Raw genomic sequence first — 12,852 nt, 5'->3', positions numbered from 1 at the left:
TATGAATCTGACTATTCTCAACTTCTTGACTCCCTTTGTTCGAATCTATGTCTTGCTTTCTTACATCTTTACACAGGTAGAATAAAAACTTAAACATGACTATGACCAAAACACAAAACAACAGTTCATTTGTTCAACCCCAGTGAAGAGGTTTAATTTTTTAACTGTGATGTGTAGAAGTCATGCCATACCTGGAGAAAAAGGCACCTGTTTATGCCCATCTCCCGAACAGTAGGCACTGTGAGTGCCTATTTCTGTAGCTGTGCATATAAGCAAATTAGTGGTACGGATAGACCTGGCAACATAAGGTCGTTTGCCAAGGAACTCAAGCCTGGTAGGTTAGCTGAACGTCGCACTGGACCTTCAAAAAGAAAGAGGAGTTTCAGCAGAGATGGATGAACAATAGTCCCACCAGCCATGCAAATGCTTTTTGTAGTGCTGTCACCACTACCAGGTGTTTGTTGCCTTCTTTCTGCCATTTCTCATCCATGGCTTTAGGTGAGGCTAACTGGGAAAGTAGTCTCACTTCTGGGGACCTTTCCATCTAAAGGAATCAATACCAAACATATCTTTCTTCTTTTTATCACTTACCGGGTTTGAGTGGAGATATCCAATTTACTGATTCCGGAAGTTTCACGTTCTTAAGCTTTGGACCTATGAACTTTTGTTAGATCTCAGACAGCCTTCCCTACAGCTACCTCCATGTCCTCACAGAACTGGCAATTGCCAATTCTATTGCCCGCCATGGCTCTGAAGGCCATTACACAGCACTTACCTTGCTTCTGTGGTGGTTCAGCAAGCGGTTGGCATCCCTTTGGGAACCACCGGTTGGTAACAGCTCTGGAAATTTATGTTACTGGCTATATGCACCAGAGAAAGGACTCTGATATGTTACTTGCAAGTGGAGATGAGTCATGCAAATCATTAGACGCCTTTTCCAAACCATCTTTTCTCCCTTCTTCCTTATGTGGCAGCCAGTATTTTTGATTTGAAGATCACAGTTGACTGCATCGACACCCTCAATACCTAACAGAAATTGGTAGCTTGGCTTCATCTCTACTTGCACTGGACTGGAAGTACACGCAAATCCAAACCAAGCCGGAAAGGTATAAGAATACAAGCAGGTACAGTGGCAAACACATTGCATGTTCTTCAGGAAATCAATACCAGTGAAATTCCCAGAGAGGAAAGAAGTGAATTAAAACTGGAATTTGAGGCGAAAGAGAATGCACAAAGCCTCTCATGCTTTTATTGAACATCTGTGAACTTTACGTCCTCCTTAGAGAGAATGGCTTGCTCTCTGCCACTCTTTATCTAATTTTTCCCTTTTTAAGGAAAAGATCAAATGGAAAAATAGAAACAATACAGGAAAATTCTGGTCATTACTTGTGTGGTGTGATGAATACTGCACAGATACCACCTGAGTCTACCTGTGGAATAAGACGCTTTGTAGAAGGTGCTCCGTAGAGATGTAGCTGAACTGTTGTGAAAGGAGGTCTATAAGCAATACTGGAGCACAGGACGCCAGCCCTGTGGGATCAATATTCATGCTCCAAGTAGCACAGTAAAAAAAAATCTCACAAGCAAGTGTTTTGGTGGGCATGGAAGGGACCTTAGAGATCATCTAATCCAACTTCCCTGTCATGGGCAGGGACGCCTCTCAACTAGATCAGGCTACTCAAGCCTGAGTCCAGCCTGGACTTGAACACCTCCAGGGAGGGGGCATAATATAAACATACTTTAAAGTTTATGTTCAACTTCATACATAGAATTCCCTGCAGAATGCCAGCTAAGAAAAGGTTATTTTACAAGACCAAGATCCTTGAATTTGGTTAATTTCCTCTTGTCCTTCCTAACAATAGGTCTAATGTTTTTTAACTTTTATTTAGGACCTGTCATTTCAGGGTTAACTACAAAAGCAGTGAAATCTACTGTCACAGATAAGCCGCAATGTCCACCCTTCCTCCCTGCTGAAGGCAGTCAGTGCACTAGGGTATGACTTTGATTGAAGTTCTTACAAGAAGTAACATCATCAGAAGGAATATATACTTGTATTTAAACACATTGTGGTGGAAGTAGCTCCTACCACAGCAAAGGAAGACAGCACCGCCCTGCACATAATTAGCTGTCCGTGGTTCGATTATTTACTCTTTGGCCCCAGATGGTTCGGTGGGACCAGCAGGACTTTGCATGCCACTTCCTTTGATTTCAGTGCAACTAAAAGAGTGATCAGGCCCTAGGTGTTATTTTGCTCTAAGCTGATGTTGCAAATGCAAATGGCTTTTGTCTATCAAGGAAGAAGGGGGAAGAGGAAAGGGAAAGGAAATATTCCTGTGAGAATCTGGGCCTGTAGACAACCAGAGGTCTGGTAAAAACCTGACCAGAACCCTACAATAAAAATAGCAAATATTTTAAAAAATTGCATATAGAAGTGTATAAAAATATCATTCAAGCAAGAAGAAAAGGAAAATGATCACTCTGTCATTCTACTGCTAGATATTATCACTAGAAAACCCCAATGGCCTTGAGTAGTTTTGTTTGATAGATGCACTCCTACGACCACCGGCATGGACAACAGGATTATATATATTCCTCCTACCACTGAATAACTTCTAAAACTAGGGTGTTATGAGTACACCACAGTCGATACATACACACTTGGAAGAAATCAAAAGAATACAAAATGCCAAGAGTGTGCTGTGAGGCTTGTGAGGGAGTGCTGTCATGTGCTTAGGTATGAGAGTAAATAAATTCACTAAAACTGAGCTTCAGGTCCTCAGCCAGCTTGCTGGGAAGTAGCTCCATTTTCTACTACTTGGTGGTCATGTCACCAGAGCAGGGAGAGCTGATGCCTCAAAGACAGGCTTGTGTCCCTGCTTGGGTACAGATCAGAACCCTCTGCGCTTGCTGGGCATCAAAAGGGACATTGAAGCAAAAAGAAAGCAGTCCCAGCAAGTGGAAATGCATGGCCAGAGTTTTATTTTAACAGAAAATAACGGCATTAGCAGTGGTCACCTGCCCTGCTCCTGCTCCCATCACAGTAATCGGACAGCGAAAGGGGTTGTCCGGGCTTGCAAAACTTGCCTGCTTGTAGAAGCAAAGGGAGTACCACATTAGGATGCACACCTGACGCCAAACTGAGACTGGAGCAGACCTGCTCGTGTTGTGGGTAACACAAGTGGGGAAAACCTCTGTACCCACTTCGGAGGGAGTTGAATGTATCCCTTAAAATTTGAATGTATGTTTTTTTCCCTCCTTTCTACCTGGCCAGCCCTGATGCCCACCCTCCCGAGCAATTTGCATGGAGTCAGAACTGCAGGGTTCCTTCTCCTCCTCAGCCAGTGCATTCCTGCTTTTGAGTGGTTCAGACACCATGGCAGCACAGCTCCGAGATCAGCACCGCTTCAATATATGCGAAAGCACAAGATCATTCTTTTCTTTTTACCTATTGGCTGAGGTGATGGATTAAAAAAAAGTAAGAGAAAAGGACTTGATTATGCCGTCATTTGCTGAGTATAAATGGCTAACATATGGTATAGATCATCAGAAGATGATGCATTTCATTATTATAAAATGAGATGTAAGGAAAAAGAGGCCAATAAGAAATATTTAAGACCACCTCAGAAGTTCCTGGAGACTGATTAGTTTATTCTAATTGAAGCAAAAAATGTACTGTTCTTGTCAGGTTCCATTATTTCTAATTTGAATAGATTATTGTGCTTTTTAATTAAAAGCCACGTTTGAGACCCACTTTAGACTTTGCAGGAGTGGAAGGATTTGCCTTTAGCTGGGCAAGCTCATGGACCTCTGATTACAACGCAGCACAGCACTGTCACCTACCTAGTTTGAAACATTTTTGCTTCCAGACTGAGCTTGTAAGACTTTGTAAGTACGTATGAAAATATTTGCATGTTCAAGGGGTAGTTTGTAAAAACATCACCATATAACATTCTTCTCTGGCATTCTTCTCAACTACATTTTGGAAAGTTTCTCTCCAACCACAAACTTTATGCTTGAAAAAAGAAACATTGAGAAAAAGGAATTCGACTCCTTTGTTCACCCATCAGGTACCAGGCTCCAAAATTCCAGATTCATTTTGATGCTAAACGTCGTACTGCATTAATACATAGTGTGTTCACACCAGCTGGAGCTATACAAAAGGCTGCACTTTTAGACAAGCATCGGTTTACCCAGCTTGACTACTCTGAAATATGTTTTCAGTCTAAAATTGCGAAATTTCTTTTTTTAATCTACCACCTAGTTTATCATCAGCAAAAACCAGTTGGCTTCTGGCATATATCTTTTTTCTCAAATATGGAACACATTAGTGACATCCATCATCTTTTTATAATTAAACATAGAAATCTGATCGTATAATTTTGAAAAAAAAAAAAAGTGTAGCTTGTAAGGAAAGTCGGATGACTTAAGCATTTTCAGAGGGTGCATCAGAGTTTTTTATATTTAAAAAATTAATTTAAAAAAATTAACATCTCTTCTTTCACATGTGAACACTTCTTGCATGTTGTCACAGAACGCACGGTTCAAATTACTGATTGAGGGCAACCCAGAGAACTGTCTGTCACCTTTTAAGCCATTTAAATAATGAACAGGATAAAAATATATTGTTTGCTCTTCTTTAAAAAAAAATATATAGTGTGTCCAGGAGTTCAAGCACTACACCACCATGAGTCAAAGTCTGCTAATTCCCTGAACACCAGTCTCAGCTAAAGGAAAAAACACTGATGGGAATACTTGCAATGGTATCTCTGTTTTAAGGGGGTAAAGTGCCTGGATTCTCCCTCTCAAGTTACACAACCGTTTATCGGAAGTAGAAGACGTCTGATGCTCTTCCAGCAAGGCAGAACTTTCTGAGAGCACTAGCAGTCCCCGAGCAAAGGCGGAAGAGTGCCGTCTTTGTCACAGAGCCTCCCAGCCTGTGTGCCCTCTGTAAGAAACACTACAGCACCAGAAGACCCCTTTGTGCCTGCTGGTGGGTGCTCCCAAATAATTCTGTAGAATTTCAGCTTGAAGCCAGTGGTATGGGCCCTATATTTGCAGAATTTCTGGCTTATTCATTCTTTGTATAGTCTTACTGAGGATGGAAAAGGAAGGCATCTGACAACATAATTTCTACACCTCTGGGGAAAATCAGGTAAGGATGTAAAAACAGAAATCCTTTCTTACTCTTTATAAAAACTAGCTGATGAATGTGTAATCCTTTTCCATTTTTTTTTTTTCTCTTTCATGGAATAAAATAAGAGGAAGCAGTTCTGTAATTATTTTTTTTTTTTTAAATTATTATTTTTTAACACAATCGCACTGTGGCTGATCTCTAGTTTAACTAAGTGGGAGATGTCTAAACATACCGTTCCTTGGCTCATGATGCAGTAGCACAATGCTGCAGAGTGTTCCAGGGAGGCTGGGGGGTGGAGAAGGGAAATGTAGGTGTCATCCTGGGAGGGAAACCCACAATAGATGCTTTCCTCTAGCCTAGTCTCTTTGTGGGATTTTGATTTCTAGATTTCACTTTCACTTTATGTATTTCCAATCTAATAGATTTCATGGGATTTTTTTTGATGACAACAAAAAATTCTAAAAAATGCTAATAATCCACCGTATTTTATTCAAATGATGTTGAAAGAGCAGGAGAATGTTTGAGCTAGCTCTGACTGCCTGTGTATTGCAAAACATTTTGCTGCACATCTGTACGCTGAGATCAGATCTTCTGAAAGAAGTCACTCCCAGAAAGAAATACGTATCAGAAGCAGATGAAGAAAAAGATACAGGTTGTTATTGTTGTTGTTATTATTATTCTACTGTGCATATCTAAGGCATCTTTAGTCACTGTATATTAGGTAAGGGTAACTTCAAAAATATCAACTAAATCATCTTGCACCTCTGACCAAACACCTGGTGAGCATATGTTCCCCCTGACTTCAGGGAGAAGTCTGACTAAGCAGGAATTGAGTCACTGCTCCGGTATTTAGTTCTGCGTTATTGATATTTCATCAATGTGCCTTCAAAGAGCCTGGTCAGGGCTGGAAGTCATATTCTACTGCTCTTATCGAGACTGAATGATGATGGAGTGGGGGAAAGGAGAGGTGGGAAAGTGCTACGTGGTGACCCAGCCCTCTGCCTATCACACAAAATGGAATGTGCTCGGCGCTGCTGTGGGGCCACGGTGCTCCCAGCACCCTGCCTTCCTCAGGATCTATCTCAGAGCTATCATTGAACTGGGAGCTCATGAATGGGAACACTACGTACCCTTATATTAATTTTATTTAAGTGAGCTTATTCAGTGAAGCCAATTGGGAGTTGTAAGAACTACAAGAGTTATTTTTGTACTTCTTCCTTCTGAAAACGTGTGATTGAAGTGCAACCTTTTCACAGCATGAACCTAATCTAAATCTCTGGCTTTGAACAAACTCAAACCCCAGTGTCCAAAAAAAGAACTCAAATCGTCTCTGGCCTCAATAATCAAAATCCCAAATACAAATGCTCCTGAGTGAGAAGATATTTATGTTTAAAGGTGGATTTAGACTGAGCTCACTGCTGTGATTTTTGCTAGTGTCATGGGAAGCTCGTCTCTGTACATGCACTGCTGAAGCAGGAACAGAGACTCAAGCTCTAATATAGGTTGGTGGTAAATTTCCGTGCTTTTGAACATGAAAAGGAAGCACGAAAGAGTTACTTTCCTAAGCCAATGTTTTGCATGTTCTCTACATAGCAAAGAGACATGACAGCAGTCTAATTCCTTGTAAAACACATGTACGACTAACACAGCAAGATCTCATCCTGGACAAAAAGGAGTTCAGCAAAAAACAGGTGTATGTGTATGTACGTGTCTTGATCTCCAAAGACAGGTAAAATTACTTACAATTAACCGAATCTCTACTGAGATCCCAAGCCAGAAAAGCGCTTACATTCATGTTTGATATTTCTTATACAAAGATACCTTCCTGAATCAAGGCCTGAGCAAGTTAGTTTTTTTAACATTTCTTCTTTTAAATGGACCAAAATGATGGCTACCTTTCATGTGTCTAACTCCACTGGATGAGACAGTTTTATCCACCATCTCCAGCAGTGTATTTAGGACACACTTTTCCATTTTGATTTTGTCTGTCTGTACTCCTCCATCAACACTTTCTTTATTCTTTGGCCTGCCCGTTCAGTCACTGATGAAAGAAAGACCACACTGAGATGAAAGTAAGAACTGATCTGTGTGATTCCCTGCTGCCTTTCTTCTCTTAGATCTTCAGGTCAGACAGACAGTGGCTACTAGTAGCCCGTGGACAAATGTGGGAAGCAGCTCATTAACTGTAATCTCAAATTAAGGCAGGCACATCAAGCAGTACATTAGTGCATACTCTCAGAGTCTGACAACAAAATTCACCCCGAGGGAACATCGCTTTCATTGATTATTCCTTTCCTGTTACTAACTGCAAAACCAGAACAAAATCAAGGGCTGAGTGAGTCTGCCTGCTGTTTAGAAACAAAAACATTTTGCTATCATTGCATCATCTGGGAAAGACATCGAATCCTAACAAATGGTCAAATGACTCTACAAATTCACCACTCTTATTAATAAAATCTTCTACGGCGAGGGCAAAATTGGTGTCGAATTCTGTCTACCAGCAATTAGAAAAGACTCTTAGGGAAAAGAAAAAGAGTAAAACTGAAGTATTATCAAATTTTCTTTTTGGTTTTGTGGGTTTTTTTTTAATATTCTTTTGCATCATCCTAATGTTGGTTTCACAAACTGAGGCATAGCAAAGTGCAATACTGGCTTTGGAAGATTTGATTGATGTGTCCAGAAAAATGGAACCATCTGCATCAGGTAATCACCACTTCTTGGTTTTTTTTTAACAGAAAAAGTTCCCAAAACAAGAAAAAATACACACATACATGAACAAACAAACAAAAATAAAACTGACCAAAAAAACCCAAGGCCCCCACCCTAGAACCCGGAGACATTAGCTGTGAAGTAGCCAGTGGGAGGAGGAGTGTTTTGAAAGTTGTTTAGTGCCTTCCCAGTAAACTGATCTTTGCGGAAGGAGGAGGAGAACATGAAGAAAGTCAGCTAAAATGATGAAAGAAATTTGCAGTCTCTTTTTTAATATATTTTTACTCTTCCGTATCTGGGGAAAAAAAAAAAAAAAGAAAAAGAACGGTGTCAAATGCTGGCTTTCTCCTCTTTGTCCAAGGAGCAGGTAATCTGGGAAAGAAAGAGTGTCAGTTTAGACAGCCTCATTTCCTCCAAGCAGTGCAGCTTTGCTTAACTGTTGAAAGGCCGCAAGGTGGGGCACACCAAAGCAATACCTCTTATTGTCTCGACTGGAAATATCATTCTGACCTACACAAAATGAAATCCATGGTGCTCTGACTAATCCAGTGGGAATTCAACCTTTGGCATCAATGGGATCATGTAACAGAATCCCATTATGTTTCTCCACTGTAAGGCTCTCTGATCACCCTTGCTCAATAGCTCTTCCAGTACCTTTTTGCTCGTGAAAGCAACAATGTAGTATGTGTGGTCTGAGGTGAAGAAGAGAAAATGCTCTGAACACAGAAGAACACTACCTTTTAAAAGCCCCTTTCTCCCAAAGACCTTGCAATGAAAAGCACAGCCATCTGTATGGATAGGTGCCTGAGATCTAACAAAATATGTGCATTTTACAATCTGCTTGACCCCTCTGTCAAATGTTTATAATCCCTTTGCCTCAAAATCAGGCTATATTTCACTAACATTACCCTAAATATACAAACATAACTGTTTTCTGTGTAGTTATACCACTAGTGAATCTTCAGAAGGAACAGATCTCCTTGAAGAAATGTAGAAAAGAAATCTTTTTCTGTATTTCTGGTGAAGGAGGACAGTTCCTAATGAAAGAGGACACACTATCCAACCGTCGTCATACCCTCCTCTAGAAATCCTCTGGAAAAGCTTCAAACAGGAACACGAATACTTCACTCTATATTGGCTGTCTCAACCAGTTATCCGAATAAGCCTGGCACTCTGCTCAGCTACTGTTATTCTGACGATGTTTATGTCAGCACAGTTTGAAAGTGCACTTGAAAGAGTCTCTCAACCAAGGAGATGCAGCCCAAGAGACAAATTTATCTGTAAGGCCAGGCGTGCCTCAGAAGGTGTGATTACATCAGAATCTCTTTGGCTCCTTTCACAAAATCAGGTTCTTTTGCTTTCAATAATATATTGTTTGGTTGTTTTTTTAAAGTGGTATTTGGGCAAAGGAAAACAAGGACTGGCAAAACAAAGATCTAAGGCTTTGCTGCTGGATTGCATTATCTCTGATGAACATATAGCAGTGGCTGCGTAGATCTGTTAGCAAGTTGGTATCATTTTCTTCTACTGTGTAGTTAGCAGGGGGACTTTTCGTTTCAGGATGGTCCCCTGTAAGTTGCTACGATATGTTACTCACTGATGCAATTCTAAGATGCTCAGTGGGTTTATTTAGTGGGTTTATTTATTTGGTAATTGTCACATTACCAGCACTGCCAACAGCATAATCTACAATGGGCAGTAGTAACGGCCATAATAATAGTACTACACTTCCTTGATGTCTCCCACCTAAAACTTTCATCCTGATTTACTGTCATCAACAGGATCATAGCAATCCTGTGAGGCACTGAAACAGGTTGCCCAGAGACATTGTGAATGCCCCATCCCTGGAAATTTTCAAGGCCAGGTTGGATGAGGTGTTGAGCAACCTGGTGTAGGGGAGGGTGTCCCTGCCCGTGGCAGGGCGGTTGGAACTGGATGATCTTTGAGGTCCCTTCCAACCCTAACCATTCTATGATTCTGTGTATCACAAGAGAAAATACTGACCCAGAAGGAAAGGAAATCATCTGGGATATTTAGTATATATTTAGATATATTTAGTCCATTAACTGGACTGTTGGTGTCTATTACAGACCACCGGATCAGGACGAAGAGGTTGGTGAGGCCTTCTACAGGCAGCTGATAGCAGTTTCGCAAATGCAGGCCCTGGTTGTAATGGGGGACTTCAACTATTCTGATATCTGCTGGAAGGCCTACTCAGCCAGCCATCCACAGTCCAGGAGGTTCCTTCAGTGCATTGATGATAAATTCCCGATGCAAATGGTGGATGAGTCTACTAGGAGAGGAGCGCTGCTGGATCTTATACTCACTAATAAGGAGGGTCTGGTTGAAACACTGAAGGTTGAGGGTAGCCTTGGTTGTAGTGACCATGAAATGGTGAAGTTTAGGATCTCATGTGGCAGAAAGAGAATACCTAGCAGAACAAGAACCCTGGACTTCAGTAGGGCCAACTTTGATCTTTTCAAACAACTGCTAGGAGAAATCACATGGGACAGAGTACTAGAAGGTAAAGGGGCCCAAGATAGTTGGTTAGCCTTCAAGGACCTCTTCTTCCAAGCTCAAGATCGGTGCATCCCAACAGGTAGGAAGTCAAGAAAGGGCACCAAGAGACCTGCATGGTTAAATGGGGAACTGTTGGGCAAACTCAAGTGGAAAAAGAGAGTGTACAGATCATGGGAGGAGGGGCAGGCCACTTGGGAGGAATATAGGTCTGCTGTCAAAAGATGTAGGGAGGCAACTAGGAAAGCTAAGATCTCCTTGGAATTAAACCTTGCAAGAAAGGTCAAGGACAACAGAAAGGGCTTCTTCAAATACATTGCAGATAAAACTAACACTAGAGGCAATGTAGGCCCCCTGGTGAATGAGGAGGGTGCCCTGGTAACAGAGGATAAGAAGAAGGCAGAGTTACTGAATGCCTTCTTTGCCTCAGTCTATACTGCTGGAGGCTATCCTGATGAGCCTGGAAACCTGAGGCTTCTGAGGAAGTCAGGACAGAGGAGGAGTCTACCCTGGTTGATGAGGACTTGGTCAGGGACCAGTTAAGCAACTTGGCCATCCATAAGTCCATGGGTCCTGATAGGATGCACCCGCGGGTGCTGAGGGAGCTGGCAGATGTCATTGCCAGGCCACTCACAATCATCTCTGTTAAATCGTGGGGAACAGGAGAGGTGCCTGAGGACTGGAGGAAAGCAAATGTCACTCCGGTCTTCAAAAAGGGCAAGAAGGAAGACCCAGGTAACTATAGACCGGTCAGCCTCACCTCCAGCCCAGGAAAGATAATGGAACAACTTATCCTTGGTGCTGTCTCTAGGCATATCAAGGATAAGAGGGTCATTAAGGGCAGTCAACATGGTTTCACTAAGGGGAAGTTGTGCTTGACAAACCTGATAGCCTTTTATGAGGACATCACCCAGTGGGTGGATGATGGTAGAGCAGTGCATGTGGTCTATCTTGACTTCAGTAAAGCATTTGACACAGTCTCCCACAGCATCCTCACAGCTAAACTGAGGAAGTGTGGTCTGGATGATCGGGTATTGAGCTGGATTGTGGACTGGCTGAAGGATAGAAGCCAGAGAGTAGTGGTCAATGGGACAGAGTCCAGTGGGAGGCCTGTATCCAGCGAAGTCCCTCAAGGGTCAGTACTGGGATCAGTATTGTTCAACATATTCATCACTGACTTGGATGAGGGAGTAGAGTGCATGGTCAGCAAGTTTTCTGATGACACTAAACTGTGAGGAGTGGCTGACACACCTGAAGGCTGTGCTGCCATTCAGAGAGACCAAGACAGGCTGGAGAGTTGGGCAGGGAGAAATTTAATGAAATACATCAAGGGCAAGTGTAGAGTCTTGCATCTGGGTAAGAACAACCCCGTGTACCAGTACAAGTTAGGGATTGAACTGTTGGGGAACAGCACAGAAGAAAGGGATGTGGGGGTCCTGGTGGACAGCAGGATGACCACGAGCCAGCAATGTGTCCTTGTGGCCAAGAAGGCCAATGGCATCCTGGGGTGTATCAGAAGGGCTGTGGTTAATAGGTTGAGAGAGGTTCTCCTCCCCCTCTACTCTGCTCTGGTGAGGCCGCATCTGGAATATTGTGTCCAGTTCTGGGCCCTTCAGTTCAAGAAGGACAAGGAACTGCTTGAGAGAGTGCAGCCCAGGGCCACAAAGATGATTAAGGGAGTGGAGCATCTCCCTTATGAGGAAAGGCTGAGGGAGCTGGGTCCCTTTAGCTTGGAGAAGAGGAGACTGAGGGGAGACCTCATTAGTGTTTATAAATATGTAAAGGGTGACTGTCATGAGGATAGAGCCAGACTCTTCTCAGTGACATCCAATGATAGGACAAGGGGAAATGGATATAAGCTGGAACATAGGAGGTTCCGCTTTAACACGAGGAAGAACTTCTTCCCAGTAAGGGTAACAGAACACTGGAACAGGCTGCCCAGAGAGGTTGTGGAGTCTCCTTCTCTGGAGATGCTCAAAACTCGCCTGGATGCATTCTTGTGTGATCTGATCTAGGTGGTCCTGCTCCGGCAGGGGGATTGGACTAGATGATCCTTTGAGGTCCCTTCCAATTCCTAACATTCTGTGATTCTGTGATTCTGTGACTAAACGACATCTTTGAGCAGTGGTTATTTCCGAATCTCTGAAATGATTTGCTGAATCACACCAGGAATGTGAAACAGAACTCAAAGTACCACCCGACATGATCTCCCCTGTTTACGTCATCTATACTCACAAGACTTTTAACCCCTCCCATCCTCGTTAGTGAAATGAGGGAGAACATAATGTTTTTTTTCCAGACTCTAGAAGTTCCCTGCAGAGAACTGAGTCATATATTGCTTTTTACTTCTGTTAGTCACATCGTCAACTCCAATGAGAATACTCCAGTACAGCATTGGCTTTAAACTGCTTTCCTAGTTGGTGGAGCAGATGCATTGATTTCCTAGCGAAATTTCCCTTGGATACAATAGCTTCCCTACGACTACCTTAATC

Source organism: Tauraco erythrolophus, chromosome Z, assembly GCF_009769465.1.
Source record: "Tauraco erythrolophus isolate bTauEry1 chromosome Z, bTauEry1.pri, whole genome shotgun sequence".
NCBI lineage: Eukaryota > Metazoa > Chordata > Aves > Musophagiformes > Musophagidae > Tauraco > Tauraco erythrolophus.
Note: the sequence above shows the minus strand (reverse complement) of the source record.